Consider the following 18,070-nt stretch of genomic DNA (forward strand, 5'->3'; position numbering starts at 1 on the left):
TAGCGGGCACTTGGACTATCTAGGTTTACTAGCAGGCACTTAGACTATCTAGGTTACCTAGCGGGCACTTGGAGTATGTACGTTCCCTAGCGGGCACTTGGACTATCTAAGTTACCTAGCGGGCACTTAGACTATGTAGATTAACGAATGGGCACTTGGACTATGTAGGTAACCTAGTGGTCACTTGGACTGTCTAGGTTACCTAGCGGGCACTTGGACTATGTAGGTTAACTAGCGGGCACTTGGACTATCTAGGTTAACTAGCGGGCACTTGGACTATCTAGGTTAACTAGCGGGCCCTTGCACTATGTAGGTTAACTAGCGGGCCCATGGATTATGTAGGTTTACTAGGGGGCACTTGGAATATCTAGGTTAACTAGCGGGCACTTGGACTATGTAGTTTCCCTAGCGGACATTTGGACTATTTAGGTTACCTAGCGGCCACATGGACTATGTAGGTTATCTAGGGGTCACTTGGACTATCTAGGTTACCTAGCAGGCACTTTGACTATCTAGGTTAACTAACGGGCATTTGGACTATGTAGGGCAACTAGCGGGCACTTGGACTGTCTAGGTTACCTAACGGGCACTTGGATTATCTAGGTTAACGAACGGGCACTTGGACTATGTAGGTTACCTAGCCACCACTTGGACTATCTAGGTTAGATAACAGGCACTTGGACTATCTAGGTTCCCTAGCGGGCACTTGTACTATCTAGGTTACCTAGCTGGCACTTGGACTATGTAGGTCAACTAGCGGGCCCTTGGACTATCTAGGTTAGGTAACGGGCACTTGGACTATGTATGTTCCAGAGTGGGCACTTGGATTATGTAGGTTGCCTAGCGGACATTTAGACTATGTAGGTTTCCTTGCGGGCATTTGGACTCTGTAGGTTACCAGCGGGCACTTGGACAATCTAGGTTAACGAACGTGCACTTGGACTATGTAGGTAACCTAGCGGGCACTTGGACTGTCTTGGTTACCTAGCGGGCACTTGGACTTTCTAGGTTAACGAACGGGCACTTGGACTATGTAGGTTAACTAGCGGACACTTCGACTATCTAGGTTAGCTAACGGGCAATTGGACTATCTAGGTTACCTAGCGGGTACTTGGACTATGTAGGTTCCCTAGCGGAAACTTGGACTATTTAGGTTACCTAGCAGGCACTTTGACTATCTAGGTTAACTAACGGGCACTTGGACTATGTAGGTTGCCTAGCGAGCACTTGGAGTATGTAGGTTCCCTAGCGGGAATTGGACTATGTAGGTTCCTTATCGGGTACTTGGACTGTCTAGGTTAACTAGCGGGCAATTGGACTGTCTAGGTTACCTAGTGGGCACTTGGAGTATATACGTTCCCTAGCGGGCACTTGGGCTTTCTACGTTACCTAGCGGGCACTTGGACTATGTAGGTTAACGAACGGGCACTTGGACTATGTAGGTTAACGAACGGGCACTTGGATTATGTAGTTTACCTAGCAGGTACTTGGACTATGTAGGTTAACTAGCGGGCACTTGGACTATCTAGGTTACCTACGGTCACTTGGACTATGTACCTTCCCTAGCGGGCACTTGGGCTATCTACGTTACCTAGCGGGCACTTGGACTATGTAGGTTAACGAACGGGCACTTGGACTATGTAGGTAACCTAGTGGTCACTTGGACTATGTAGGTTATCTAGCGGACACTTGGACTATCTAGGTTACCTAGCAGGCACTTTGACTATCTAGGTTAACTAACGGGCACTTGGACTATGTAGGGTAACTAGCGGGCACTTGGACTGTCTTGGTTACCTAACGGGCACTTGGATTATCTAGGTTAACGAACGGGCACTTGGACTATGTAGGTTACCTAGCCACCACTTGGACTATCTAGGTTACCTAACAGGCACTTGGACTATCTAGGTTCCCTAGCGGGCACTTGTACTATCTAGGTTACCTAGCTGGCACTTGGACTATGTAGGTCAACTAGCGGGCCCTTGGACTATCTAGGTTAGCTAACGGGCACTTGGACTATGTATGTTCCAGAGTGGGCACTTGTATTATGTAGGATGCCTAGCGGACATTTAGACTATGTAGGTTTCCTTGCGGGCATTGGGACTATGTAGGTTACCTAGCGGGCACTTGGACTATGTAGGTTCCCTAGCGGTCACGTGCACTATGTAGGCTCCCTAGAAGGCACTTGGACTATGTAGGTTAACGAGCGGGCACTTGGACTACACCAGGTTACCAGGCGAGCACATGGACTATGTAGGTTACCTAATGGGCACTTGGACTATCTAGGTTAACGAACGGACACTTGGACTAAGTAGGTTAGGTATCATGAACTTGGACTATCTAGGTTACCTAGCAGGCACTTGGACTATGTAGGTTACCCAGCGGACACTTGGACGATTTAGGTTAACTAGCGGTCACTTGGACTATCTAGGTTAACTAGCAGGCCCTTGGACTATCTAGGTTTACTAGCGGGCACTTGGACTATCTAGGTTAACTAGCGGGCACTTGGACTATGTAGATTAACTAGCGGGCACTTGAACTCTCTAGGTTACCTAGCGGACACTTGGACTATGTACCTTCCCTAGCGGTCACTTGGACTATCTAAGTTAACTAGCAGGCACTTGGATTATGAAGGATCCCTAGCGGGCAATTGGACTATCTAGGTTACCTAGCTGGCACTTGGACTATGTAGGTTAACTAGCGGACACTTGCACGATCTAGGTTAACTAGCGGGCCCTTGCACTATGTAGGTTAACTAGCGGGCCCATGGATTATGTAGGTTTACTAGGGGGCACTTGGGACATCTAGGTTAACTAGCGGGCACCTGGACTATGTAGTTTCCCTAGCGGGCATTTGGACTATTTAGGTTGCCTAGCGGGCACTTTGACTATCTAGGTTAACTAACGGGCACTTGGACTATGTAGGTTAACTAGCGGGCACTTGGACTATCTAGGTTTACTAGCAGGCACTTAGACTATCTAGGTTACCTAGCGGGCACTTGGACTATGTAGGTTAACGAATGGGCACTTGGACTATGTAGGTAACCTAGTGGTCACTTGCACTGTCTAGGTTACCTAGCGGGCACTTGGACTATGTAGGTTAACTAGCGGGCACTTGGACTATCTAGGTTAACTAGCGGGCACTTGGACTATCTAGTTTAACTAGCGGGCACTTGGACTATGTAGGTTAACTAGCGGGCCCTTGCACTATGTAGGTTAACTAGCGGGCCCATGGATTATGTAGGTTTACTAGGGGGCACTTGGACTATCTAGGTTAACTTGCGGGCACTTGGACTATGTAGTTTCCCTAGCGGACATTTGGACTATTTAGGTTAGCTAGCGGGCACTTGGACTATGTAGGTTATCTAGGGGGCACTTGGCCTATCTAGGTTACCTAGCAGGCACTTTGACTATCTAGGTTAACTAACGGGCATTTGGACTATGTAGGGCAACTAGCGGGCACTTGGACTGTCTAGGTTACCTAACGGGCACTTGGATTATCTAGGTTAACGAACGGGCACTTGGACTATGTAGGTTACCTAGCCACCACTTGGACTATCTAAGTTAGCTAACAGGCACTTGGACTATCTAGGTTCCCTAGTGGGCACTTGTACTATCTAGGTTACCTAGCTGGCACTTGGACTATGTAGGTCAACTAGCGGGCCCGTGGACTATCTAGGTTAGCTAACGGGCACTTGGACTATGTATGTTTCAGAGTGGGCACTTGGATTATGTAGGTTGCCTAGCGGACATTTAGACTATGTAGGTTTCCTTGCGGGCATTTGGACTATGTAGGTTACCAGCGGGCACTTGGACAATCTAGGTTAACGAAAGTGCACTTGGACTATGTAGGTAACCTAGCCGGCACTTGGACTATCTAGGTTAACGAACGGGCACTTGGACTATGTATTTTAACTAGCGGACACTTCGACTATCTAGGTTAGCTAACGGGCAATTGGACTATCTAGGTTACCTAGCGGGCACTTGGACTATGTAGGTTCCCTAGCGGGCACTTGGACTATTTAGGTTACCTAGCAGGCACTTTGACTATCTAGGTTAACTAACGGGCATTTGGACTATGTAGGTTGCCTAGCGAGCACTTGGAGTATGTAGGTTCCCTAGCGGGCAATTGGACTATGTAGGTTCCCTATCGGGTACTTGGACTGTCTAGGTTAACTAGCGGGCAATTGGACTGTCTAGGTTACCTAGTGGGCACTTGGAGTATGTACGTTCCCTAGCGGGCACTTGGGCTTTCTACGTTACCTAGCGGGCACTTGGACTATGTAGGTTAACGAACGGGCACTTGGACTATGTAGGTTAACGAACGGGCACTTGGATTATGTAGTTTACCTAGCAGGAACTTGGACTATGTAGGTTAACTAGCGGGCACTTGGACTATCTAGGTTACCTACGGGCAATTGGAATATGTACCTTCCCTAGCGGGCACTTGGGCTATCTACGTTACCTAGTGGGCACTTGGACTATGTAGGTTAACGAACGGGCACTTGGACTATGTAGGTAACCTAGTGGTCACTTGGACTATGTAGGTTATCTAGCGGACACTTGGACTATCTAGGTTACCTAGCAGGCACTTTGACTATCTAGGTTAACTAACGGGCACTTGGACTATGTAGGGTAACTAGCGGGCACTTGGACTGTCTAGGTTACCTAACGGGCACTTGGATTATCTAGGTTAACGAACGTGCACTTGGACTATATAGGTAACCTAGCGGGCACTTGGACTGTCTAGGTTACCTGGCGGGCAACTGGACTATCTAGGTTAACGAACGGGCACTTGGACTATGTATGTTAACTAGCGGACACTTCGACTATCTAGGTTAGCTAACGGGCAATTGGACAATATAGGTTAACTAACGGGCACTTGGACTATGTAGGTTGCCTAGCGAGCACTTGGACTATGTAGGTTCCCTAGTGGGCACTTGGACGATGTAGGTTCCCTATCGGGTACTTGGACTGTCTAGGTTAACTAGGGGGCAATTGGACTGTCTAGGTTACCTAGTGGCACTTGGACTATGCACGTTCCCTTGCGGGCACTTGGGCTATCTACGTTACCTAGCGGGCACTTGGACAATGTAAGTTAACGAACGGGCACTTGGACTGTGTAGGTTAACTAGCGCACACTTGGACTATCTAGGATAGCTAACGGGCAATTGGACTATCAAGGTTACTTAACGGGCACTTGGACTATGAAGGTTACCTAGCGGGCACTTGGACGATTTAGGTTAACTAGCGGGCACTTGGACTATCTAGGTTAACTTGCAGGCCCTTGGACTATCTAGGTTTACTAGCGGGCACTTGGACTATCTAGGTTAACTAGCGGGCACTTGGACTATGTAGGTTAACTAGCGGGCACTTGAACTCTCTAGGTTACCCATCGGACACTTGGACTATGTAACTTCCCTAGCGGGCACTTGGACTATCTAGGTTACCTAGCAGGCACTTGGATTATGAAGGATCCCTAGCGGGCAATTGGACTATCTAGGTTACCTAGCTGGCACTTGAACTATGTAGGTTAACTAGCGGACACTTGCACGATCTAGGTTAACTAGCGGGCCCTTGCACTATGTAGGTTAACTAGCGGGCCCATGGATTACGTAGGTTTACTAGGGGGCACTTGGGACATCTAGGTTAACTAGCGGGCACCTGGACTATGTAGTTTCCCTAGCGGGCATTTGGACTATGTAGGTTACCTAGCAGGCACTTTGACTATCTAGGTTATCTAACGGGCACTTGGACTATGTAGGTTAACTAGCGGGCACTTGGACTAACTAGGTTTACTAGCAGGCACTTAGACTATCTAGGTAACCTAGCGGGCACTGGGACTATGTACGTTCCCTAGCGGGTACTTGGGCTATCTACGTTACCCAGCGGTCACTTGGACTATGTAGGTTAACGAATGGGCATTTGGACTATGTAGGTAACCTAGTGGTCACTTGGACTATCTAGGTTACCTAGCGGGCACTTGGACTATGTAGGTTAACTAGCGGGCACTTGGACTATCTAGGTTAACTAGCGGGCACTTGGACTATCTAGTTTAACTAGCGGGCACTTGGACTATCTAGGTTAACTAGCGGGCCCTTGCACTATGTAGGTTAACTAGCGGGCCCATGGATTATGTAGGTTTACTAGGGGGCACTTGGACTATCTAGGTTAACTAGCGGGCACTTGGACTATGTAGTTTCCCTAGCGGACATTTGGACTATTTAGGTTACCTAGCGGGCACTTGGACTATGTAGGTTTTCTAGCGGGCACTTGGACTATCTAGGTTACCTAGCAGGCACTTTGACTATCTAGGTTAACTAACGGGCATTTGGACTATGTAGTGCAACTAGCGGGCACTTGGATTGTCTAGGTTACCTAACGGGCACTTGGATTATCTAGGTTAACGAACGGGCACTTGGACTATGTAGGTTACCTAGCCACCACTTGGACTATCTAGGTTAGCTAACAGGCATTTGGACTATCTAGGTTCCCTAGTGGGCACTTGTACTATCTAGGTTACCTAGCTGGCACTTGGACTATGTAGGTCAACTAGCGGGCCCTTGGACTATCTAGGTTAGCTAACGGGCACTTGGACTATGTATGTTTCAGAGTGGGCACTTGGATTATGTAGGTTGCCTAGCGGACATTTAGACTATGTAGGTTTCCTTGCGGGCATTTGGACTATGTAGGTTACCAGCGGGCACTTGGACAATCTAGGTTAACGAACGTGCACTTGGACTATGTAGGTAACCTAGCGGGCACTTGGACTGTCTAGGTTACCTAGCGGGCACTTGGAATTTCTAGGTTAACGAACGGGCACTTGGACTATGTATTTTAACTAGCGGACACTTCGAGTATCTAGGTTAGCTAACGGGCAATTGGACTATCTAGGTTACCTAGCGGGCACTTGGACTATGTAGGTTCCCTAGCGGGCACTTGGACTATTTAGGTTACCTAGCAGGCACTTTGACTATCTAGGTTAACTAACGGGCACTTGGAATATGTAGGTTGCCTAGCGAGCACTTGGAGTATGTAGGTTCCCTAGCGGGCAATTGGACTATGTAGGTTCCCTATCGGGTACTTGGACTGTCTAGGTTAACTAGCGGGCAATTGGACTGTCTAGGTTACCTAGTGGGCACTTGGAGTATGTACGTTCCCTAGCGGGCACTTGGGCTTTCTACGTTACCTAGCGGGCACTTGGACTATGTAGGTTAACGAACGGGCACTTGGATTATGTAGTTTACCTAGCAGGTACTTGGACAATGTAGGTTAACTAGCGGGCACTTGGACTATCTAGGTTACCTACGGGCACTTGGAATATGTACCTTCCCTAGCGGGCACTTGGGCTATCTACGTTACCTAGTGGGCACTTGGACTATGTAGGTTAACGAACGGGCACTTGGACTATGTAGGTAACCTAGTGGTCACTTGGACTATGTAGGTTATCTAGCGGACACTTGGACTATCTAGGTTACCTAGCAGGCTCTTTGACTATCTAGGTTAACTAACGGGCACTTGGACTATGTAGGGTAACTAGCGGGCACTTGGACTGTCTAGGTTACCTAACGGGCACTTGGATTATCTAGGTTAACGAACGTGCACTTGGACTATGTAGGTAACCTAGCGGGCACTTGGACTGTCTAGGTTACCTGGCGGGCACTTGGACTACCTAGGTTAACGAACGGGCACTTGGACTATGTATGTTAACTAGCGGACACTTCGACTATCTAGGTTAGCTAACGGGCAATTGGACAATCTAGGTTAACTAACGGGCACTTGGACTATGTAGGTTGCCTGGCGAGCACTTGGACTATGTAGGTTCCCTAGTGGGCACTTGGACTATGTAGGTTCCCTATCGGGTACTTGGACTGTCTAGGTTAACTAGGTGGCAATTGGACTGTCTAGGTTACCTAGTTGGCACTTGGACTATGTACATTCCCTAGCGGGCACTTGGGCTCTCTACGTTACCTAGCGGGCACTTGGACAATGTAAGTTAACGAACGGGCACTTGGACTGTGTAGGTTAACTAGCGGACACTTGGACTATCTAGGATAGCTAACGGGCAATTGGACTATCAAGGTTACTTAACGGGCACTTGGACTATGAAGGTTACCTAGCGGGCACTTGGACTATCTAGGTTACCTAGCAGGCACTTTGACTATCTAGGTTAACTAACGGGTACTTGGACTATGGAGGTTGCCTAACGAGCACCTGGACTATGTAGGTCCCCTAGCGGGCGCATGGACTATGTAGATTCCCTAGCGGTACTTGGACTGTCTAGGTTAACTAGCGGGCAATTGGACTGTCCAGGTTACCTAGTGGGCACTTGGACTATGTACGTTCCCTAGCGGGCACTTGGGCTATCTACGTTACCTAGCGGGCACTTGGACTATGTAGGTTAACGAATGGGCACTTGGAGTATGTAGGTAACCTAGTGGTCACTTGGACTGTCTAGGTTACCTAGCGAGCACTTGGACTATGTAGGTTAACTAGCGGGCACTTGGACTATCTAGGTTAACTAGCGGGCACTTGGACTATCTAGGTTAACTAGCGGGCACTTGGACTATCTAGGTTAACTAGCGGGCCCTTGCACTATGTAGGTTAACTAGCGGGCCCATTGATTATGTAGGTTTACTAGGGGGCACTTGGACTATCTAGGTTAACTAGCGGGCACTTGGACTATGTAGTTTCCCTAGCGGACATTTGGACTATTTAGGTTACCTAGCGGGCACTTGGACTATGTAGGTTATCTAGCGGGCACTTGGACTATCTAGGTTACCTAGCAGGCACTTTGACTATCTAGGTTAACTAACGGTCACTTGGACTATGTAGGGCAACTAGCGGGCACTTGGACTGTCTAGGTTACCTAACGGGCACTTGGATTATCTAGGTTAACGAACGGGCACTTGGACTATGTAGGTTACCTAGCCACCACTTGGACTATCTAGGTTAGCTAACATGCACTTGGACTATCTAGGTTCCCTAGCGGGCACTTGTACTATCTAGGTTACCTAGCTGGCACTTGGACTATGTAGGTCAACTAGCGGGCCCTTGGACTTTCTAGGTTAGCTAACGGGCACTTGGACTATGTATGTTCCAGAGTGGGCACTTGGATTATGTAGGTTTCCTAGCGGACATTTAGACTATGTAGGTTTCCTTGCGGGCATTTGGACTATGTAGGTTACGAGCGGGCACTTGGACAATCTAGGTTAACGAACGTGCACTTGGACTATGTAGGTAACCTAGCGGGCATTTGGACTGTCTAGGTTACCTAGCGGGCACTTGGACTTTCTAGGTTAACGAACGGGCACTTGGACTATGTAGGTTAACTAGCGGACACTTCGACTATCTAGGTTAGCTAACGGGCAATTGGACTATCTAGGTTACCTAGCGGGCACTTGGACTCTGTAGGTTCCCTAGCGGGTACATGGACTATTTAGGTTACCTAGCAGGCACTTTGACTATCTAGGTTAACTAAAGGGGACTTGGACTATGTAGGTTGCCTAGCGAGCATTTGGAGTATGTAGGTTCCCTAGCGGGCAATTGGACTATGTAGGTTCCCTATCGGGTACTTGAATTGTCTAGGTTAACTAGCGGGCAATTGGACTGTCTAGGTTACCTAGTGGGCACTTGGAGTATGTACGTTCCCTAGCGGGCACTTGGGCTTTCTACGTTACCTAGCGGGCACTTGGACTATGTAGGTTAACGAACGGGCACTTGGACTATGTAGGTTAACGAACGGGCACATGGATCATGTAGTTTACCTAGCAGGTACTTGGACTATGTAGGTTAACTAGCGGGCACTTGGACTATCTAGGTTACCTACGGGCACGTGGACTATGTACCTTCCCTAGCGGGCACTTGGGCTATGTACGTTACCTAAAGGGCACTTGGACTACGTAGGTTAACGAACGGGCACTTGGACTATGTAGGTAACCTAGTGGTCACTTGGACTATGTAGGTTATCTAGCGGACTCTTGGACTATCTAGGTTACCTAGCAGGCACTTTGACTATCTAGGTTAACTAACGGGCACTTGGACTATGTAGGGTAACTAGCGGGCACTTGGATTGTCTAGGTTACCTATCGGGCACTTGGATTATCTAGGTTAACTAACGGGCACTTGGAATATGTAGGTTACCTAGCCACCACTTGGACTATCTAGGTTAGCTAACAGGCACTTGGACTATCTAGGTTCCCTAGCGGGCACTTGTACTATCTAGGTTACCTAATGATTCTTGGACTATGTAGGTCAACTAGCGGGCCCTTGGACTATCTAGGTTAGTTAACGGGCACTTGGACTATGTATGTTCCAGAGTGGGCACTTGTATTATGTAGGTTGCCTAGCGGACATTTTGACTATGTAGGATTCCTTGCGGGCATTTGGACTATGTAGGTTACCTAGCGGGCACTTGGACTATGTAGGTTCCCTAGCGGTCACGTGGACTATGTAGGCTCCCTAGAAGGCACTTGGACTATGTAGGTTAACTAGCGGGCACTTGGATTAACCAGGTAACCAGGCGGGCACATGGACTATGTAGGTTACCCAATGGGCACTTGGACTATCTAGGTTAACGAACGGACACTTGGACTATGTAGGTTAGGTATCAGGGACTTGGACTATCTAGGTTACCTAGCAGGCACTTGGACTATGTAGGTTACCTAGCGGACACTTGGACGATTTAGGTTAACTAGCGGGCACTTGGACTATCTAGGTTAAGTAGCAGGCCCTTGGACGATCTAGGTTTACTAGCGGGCACTTGGACTATCTAGGTTAACTAGCGGGGCACGTGGACTATGTACCTTCCCTAGCGGGCACTTGGACTATCTAGGTTACCTAGCAGGCACTTGGATTATGAAGGATCCCTAGAGGGCAATTGGACTATCTAGGTTACCTAGCTGGCACTTGGACTATGTAGGTTAACTAGCGGACACTTGCACGATCTAGGTTAACTAGCGGGCCCTTGCACTATGTAGGTTAACTAGCGGGCCCATGGATTATGTAGGTTTACTAGGGGGCACTTGGGACATCTAGGTTAACTAGCGGGCACTTGGACTATGTAGTTTCCCTAGCGGGCATTTGGACCATTTAAGTTGCCTAGCGGGCACTTGGACTATGTAGGTTACCTAGCAGGCACTTTGACTATCTAGGTTAACTAACGGGCACTTGGACTATGTAGGGTAACTAGCGGGCACTTGGACTGTCTAGGTTACCTAACGGGCACTTGGATTATCTAGGTTAACGAACGGGCACTTGGACTATGTAGGTTACCTAGCCACCACTTGGACTATCTAGGTTCCCTAGCGGGCACTTGGACTATGTAGGTCAACTAGCGGGCCCTTGGACTATCTAGGTTAGCTAATGGGCACTTGGACTACGTATGTTCCAGAGCGGGCACTTGGATTATGTAGGATGCCTAGCGGACATTTAGACTATGTAGGTTTCCTTGCGGGCATTTGGACTATGTAGGTTCCCTATCGGGCACTTGGACTATGTAGGTTCCCTAACGGGCACTTGGACTATGTAGGTTCCCTAGGGGTCACGTGGACTATGTAGGCTCCCTAGAAGGCACTTGGACTATGTAGGTTAACTAGCGGGCACTTGGACTATGTAGGTTACCCAATGGGCACTTGGACTATCTAGGTTAACGAACGGACACTTGGGATATGTAGGTTAGCTATCAGGCACTTGGACTATCTAGGTTACCTAGCGGACACTTGGACGATTTAGGATAACTAGCGGGCACTTGGACTATCTAGGTTAACTAGCAGGCCCTTGGACTGTCTAGGTTTACTAGCGGGCACTTGGACTATCTAGGTTAACTAACGGGCACTTGGACTATGTAGTTTCCCTAGCGGGCATTTGGATTATTTAGGTTACCTAGTGGGCACTTGGACTATGTAGGTTATCTAGCGGGCCCTTGGACTACGTAGGTTAACTAGAAGGCACTTGGACTATCAAGGTTACCTAGCGGGCCCTTGGACTATGTAGGTTACCAGCGGGCACTTGGACTATCTAGGTTAACGAACGTGCACTTGGACTATGTAGGTAACCTAGCGGGCACTTGGACTGTCTAGGTTACCTACCGGGCCCTTGGACTATCTAGGTTAACGAACGGGCACTTGGGCTATGTAGGTTAAGTAGCGGACACTTCGACTATCTAGGTTAGCTAACGGGCAATTGGACAATCTAGGTTAATTAACGGGCACTTGGACTATGTAGGTTGCCTAGCGAGCACTTGGACTATGTAGGTTCCCTAGTGGGCACTTGGACTATGTAGGTTCCCTATTGGGTACTTGGACTGTCTAGGTTAACTAGGGGGCAATTGGACTGTCTAGGTTACCTAGTGGGCACTTGGACTATGTACGTTCCCTAGCGGGCACTTGGGTTATCTACGTTACCTAGCGGGCACTTGGACAATGTAAGTTAACGAACGGGCACTTGGACTATGTAGGTTAACTAGCGGACACTTGGACTATCTAGGATAGCTAACGGGCAATTGGACTATCAAGGTTACCTAACAGGCACTTGGACTATGTAGGTTACTTAGCGGGCACTTGGACTATCTAGGTTACCTAGCAGGCACTTTGACTATCTAGGTTAACTAACGGGCACGTGGACTATGTAGGTTGCCTAGCGAGCACCTGGACTATGTAGGTCCCTAGCGGTACTTGTACTGTCTAGGTTAACTAGCGGGCAATTGGACTGTCTAGGTTACCTAGTGGGCACTTGGACTATGTAGTTTACCTAGCAGGCACTTGGACTATGTAGGTTTACTAGCAGGCACTTAGACTATCTAGGTTACCTAGCGGGCACTTGGACTATGTACGTTCCCTAGCGGGCACTTGGGCTATCTACGTTACCTAGCGGGCACTTGGACTATGTAGGTTAACGAATGGGCACTTGGACTATGTAGGTAACCTAGTGGTCACTTGGACTGTCTAGGTTACCTAGCGGGCACTTGGACTATGTAGGTTAACTAGCGGGCACTTGGACTATCTAGGTTAACTAGCGGGCACTTGGACTATCTAGGTTAACTAGCGGGCACTTGGACTATCTAGGTTAACTAGCGGGCCCTTGCACTATATAGGTTAACTAGCGGGCCCATGGATTATGTAGGTTTACTAGGGGGCACTTGGAATATCTAGGTTTATTGCGGGCACTTGGACTATGTAGGTTATCTAGCGGGCACTTGGACTATATAGGTTACCTAGCAGGCACTTTGACTATCTAGGTTAATTAACGGGCATTTGGACTATGTAGGGCAACTAGCGGGCACTTGGACTGTCTAGGTTACCTAACGGGCACTTGGATTATCTAGGTTAACGAACGGGCACTTGGACTATGTAGGTTACCTAGCCACCACTTGGACTATCTAGGTTAGCTAACACTCACTTGGACTATCTAGGTTCCCTAGCGGGCACTTGTACTATCTAGGTTACCTAGCTGGCACTTGGATTATGTATGTCAACTAGCGGGCCCTTGGACTTTCTAGGTTAGCTAACGGGCACTTGGACTATGTATGTTCCAGAGTGGGCACTTGAATTATGTAGGTTGCCTAGCGGACATTTAGACTATGTAGGTTTCCTTGCGGGCATTTGGACTATGTAGGTTACCAGCGGGCACTTGGACAATCTAGGTTAACGAACGTGCACTTGGACTATGTAGGTAACCTAGCGGGCATTTGGACTGTCTAGGTTACCTAGCGGGCACTTGGACTTTCTAGGTTAACGAACGGGCACTTGGACTATGTATTTTAACTAGCGGACACTTCGACTATCTAGGTTAGCTAACGGGCAATTGGACTATCTAGGTTACCTAGCGGGCACTTGGACTCTGTAGGTTCCCTAGCGGGCACATGGACTATTTAGGTTACCTAGCAGGCACTTTGACTATCTAGGTTAACTAAAGGGGACTTGGACTATGTAGGTTGCCTAGCGAGCATTTGGACTATGTAGGTTCCCTATCGGGTACTTGAATTGTCTAGGTTAACTAGCGGGCAATTGGACTGTCTAGGTTACCTAGTGGGCACTTGGAGTATGTACGTTCCCTAGCGGGCACTTGGGCTTTCTACGTTACCTAGCGGGCACTTGGACTATGTAGGTTAACGAACGGGCACTTGGACTATGTAGGTTAACGAACGGGCACTTGGATTATGTAGTTTACCTAGCAGGTACTTGGACTATGTAGGTTAACTAGCGGGCACTTGGACTATCTAGGTTACCTACGGGCACGTGGACTATGTACCTTCCCTAGCGGGCACTTGGGCTATGTACGTTACCTAGCGGGCACTTGGACTACGTAGGTTAACGAACGGGCACTTGGACTATGTAGGTAACCTAGTGGTCACTTGGACTATGAAGGTTATCTAGCGGACACTTGGACTATCTAGGTTACCTAGCAGGCACTTTGACTATCTAGGTTAACTAACGGGCACTTGGACTATGTAGGGTAACTAGCGGGCACTTGGATGGTCTAGGTTACCTAACGGGCACTTGGATTATCTAGGTTAACTAACGGGCACTTGGACTATGTAGGTTACCTAGCCACCACTTGGACTATCTAGGTTAGCTAACAGGCACTTGGACTATCTAGGTTCCCTAGCGGGCACTTGTACTATCTAGGTTACCTAGCTGGTTCTTGGACTATGTAGGTCAACTAGCGGGCCCTTGGACTATCTAGGTTAGCTAACGGGCACTTGGACTATGTATGTTCCAGAGTGGGCACTTGTATTATGTAGGTTGCCTAGCGGACATTTAGACTATGTAGGATTCCTTGCGGGCATTTGGACTATGTAGGTTACCTAGCGGGCACTTGGACTATGTAGGTTTCCTAGCGGTCACGTGGACTATGTAGGCGCCCTAGAAAGCACTTGGACTATGTAGGTTAACTAGCGGGCACTTGGACTAACCAGGTAACCAGGCGGGCACATGGACTATGTAGGTTACCCAATGGGCACTTGGACTATCTAGGTTAACGAACGGACACTTGTACTATGTAGGTTAGGTATCAGGCACTTGGACTATCTAGGTTACCTAGCAGGCACTTGGACTATGTAGGTTACCTAGCGGACACTTGGACGATTTAGGTTAACTAGCGGGCACTTGGACTATCTAGGTTAACTAGCAGGCCCTTGGACTATCTAGGTTTAGTAGCGGGCACTTGGACTATCTAGGTTAACTAGCGGGGCACTTGGACTATGTAGATTAACTAGCGGGCACTTGAACTCTCTAGGTTACCTAGCGGACACTTGGACTATGTGCCTTCCCTAGCGGGCACTTGGACTATCTAGGTTACCTAGCAGGCACTTGGATTATGAAGGATCCCTAGCGGGCAATTGGACTATCTAGGTTACCTAGCTGGCACTTGGACTATGTAGGTTAACTAGCGGACACTTGCACGATCTAGGTTAACTAGCGGGCCCTTGCACTATGTAGGTTAACTCGCGGGCCCATGGATTATGTAGGTTTACTAGGGGGCACTTGGGACATCTAGGTTAACTAGCGGGCACTTGGACTATGTAGTTTCCCTAGCGGGCATTTGGACCATTTAGGTTGCCTAGCGGGCACTTGGACTATGTAGGTTACCTAGCAGGCACTTTGACTATCTAGGTTAACTAACGGGCACTTGGACTATGTAGGGTAACTAGCGGGCACTTGGACTGTCTAGGTTACCTAACGGGCACTTGGATTATCTAGGTTAACGAACGGGCACTTGGACTATGTAGGTTACCTAGCCACCACTTGGACTATCTAGCTTCCCTAGCGGGCACTTGGACTATGTAGGTCAACTAGCGGGCCCTTGGACTATCTAGGTTAGCTAACGGGCACTTGGACTACGTATGTTCCAGAGCGGGCACTTGGATTATGTAGGTTGCCTAGCGGACATTTAGACTATGTAGGTTTCCTTGCGGGCATTTGGACTATGTAGGTTACCTAGCGGGTACTTGGACTATGTAGGTTCCCTAACGGGCACGTGGACTATGTAGGCTCCCTAGAAGGCACTTGGACTATGTAGGTTAACTAGCGGGCACTTGGACTATGTAGGTTACCCAATGGGCACTTGGACTATCTAGGTTAACGAACGGACACTTGGGCTATGTAGGTTAGCTATCAGGCACTTGGACTATCTAGGTTACCTAGCGGACACTTGGACGATTTAGGATAACTAGCGGGCATTTGGACTATCTAGGTTAACTAGCAGGCCCTTGGACTATCTAGGTTTACTAGCGGGCACTTGGACTATCTAGGTTAACTAACGGGCACTTGGACTATGTAGTTTCCCTAGCGGGCATTTGGATTATTTAGGTTACCTAGTGGGCACTTGGACTATGTAGGTTATCTAGCGGGCACTTGGACTACGTAGGTTAACTAGAAGGCACTAGGACTATCAAGGTTACCTATCGGGCCCTTGGACTATGTAGGTTACCAGCGGGCACTTGGACTATCTAGGTTAACGAACGTGCACTTGGACTATGTAGGTAACCTAGCGGGCACGTGGACTGTCTAGGTTACCTACCGGGCCCTTGGACTATCTAGGTTAACGAACGGGCACTTGGGCTATGTAGGTTAAGTAGCGGACACTTCGACTATCTAGGTTAGCTAACGGGCAATTGGACAATCTAGGTTAATTAACGGGCACTTGGACTATGTAGGTTGCCTAGCGAGCACTTGGACTATGTAGGTTCCCTAGTGGGCACTTGGACTATGTAGGTTCCCTATTGGGTACTTGGACTGTCTAGGTTAACTAGGGGGCAATTGGACTGTCTAGGTTACCTAGTGGGCACTTGGACTATGTACGTTCCCTAGCGGGCACTTGGGTTATCTACGTTACCTAGCGGGCACTTGGACAATGTAAGTTAACGAACGGGCACTTGGACTATGTAGGTTAACTAGCGGACACTTGGACTATCTAGGATAGCTAACGGGCAATTGGACTATCAAGGTTACCTAACGGGCACTTGGACTATGTAGGTTACTTAGCGGGCACTTGGACTATCTAGGTTACCTAGCAGGCACTTTGACTATCTAGGTTAACTAACGGGCACGTGGACTATGTAGGTTGCCTAGCGAGCACCTGGACTATGTAGGTCCCTAGCGGGCGCTTGGACTATGTAGATTCCCTAGCGGTACTTGGACTGTCTAGGTTAACTATCGGGCAATTGGACTGTCTAGGTTACCTAGTGGGCACTTGGACTATGTAGTTTACCTAGCAGGCACTTGGACTATGTAGGTTTACTAGCAGGCACTTAGACTATCTAGGTTACCTAGCGGGCACTTGGACTATGTACGTTCCCTAGCGGGCACTTGGGCTATCTACGTTACCTAGCGGGCACTTGGACTATGTAGGTTAACGAATGGGCACTTGGACTATGTAGGTAACCTAGTGGTCACTTGGACTGTCTAGGTTACCTAGCGAGCACTTGGACTATGTAGGTTAACTAGCGGGCACTTGGACTATCTAGGTTAACTAGTGGGCACTTGGACTATCTAGGTTAACTAGCGGGCACTTGGACTATCTAGGTTAACTAGCGGGCCCTTGCACTATGTAGGTTAACTAGCGGGCCCATGGATTATGTAGGTTTACTAGGGGGCACTTGGACTCTCTAGGTTAACTTGCGGGCACTTGGACTATGTAGTTTCCCTAGCGGACATTTGGACTATTTAGATTACCTAGCGGGCACTTGGACTATGTAGGTTACCTAGCAGGCACTTTGACTATCTAGGTTAATTAACGGGCATTTGGACTATGTAGGGCAACTAGCGGGCACTTGGACTGTCTAGGTTACCTAACGGGCACTTGGATTATCTAGGTTAACGAACGGGCACTTGGACTATGTAGGTTACCTAGCCACCACTTGGACAATCTAGGTTAGCTAACAGGCACTTGGACTATCTAGGTTCCCTAGCGGGCACTTGTACTATCTAGGTTACCTAGCTGGCACTTGGATTATGTAGGTCAACTAGCGGGCCCTTGGACTTTCTAGGTTAGCTAACGGGCACTTGGACTATGTATGTTCCAGAGTGGGCACTTGGATTATGTAGGATGCCTAGCGGACATTTAGACTATGT

The sequence above is a fragment of the Tenrec ecaudatus genome, chromosome 7 (genome assembly GCF_050624435.1).
Source record: "Tenrec ecaudatus isolate mTenEca1 chromosome 7, mTenEca1.hap1, whole genome shotgun sequence".
In the NCBI taxonomy this organism is placed as follows: domain Eukaryota; kingdom Metazoa; phylum Chordata; class Mammalia; order Afrosoricida; family Tenrecidae; genus Tenrec; species Tenrec ecaudatus.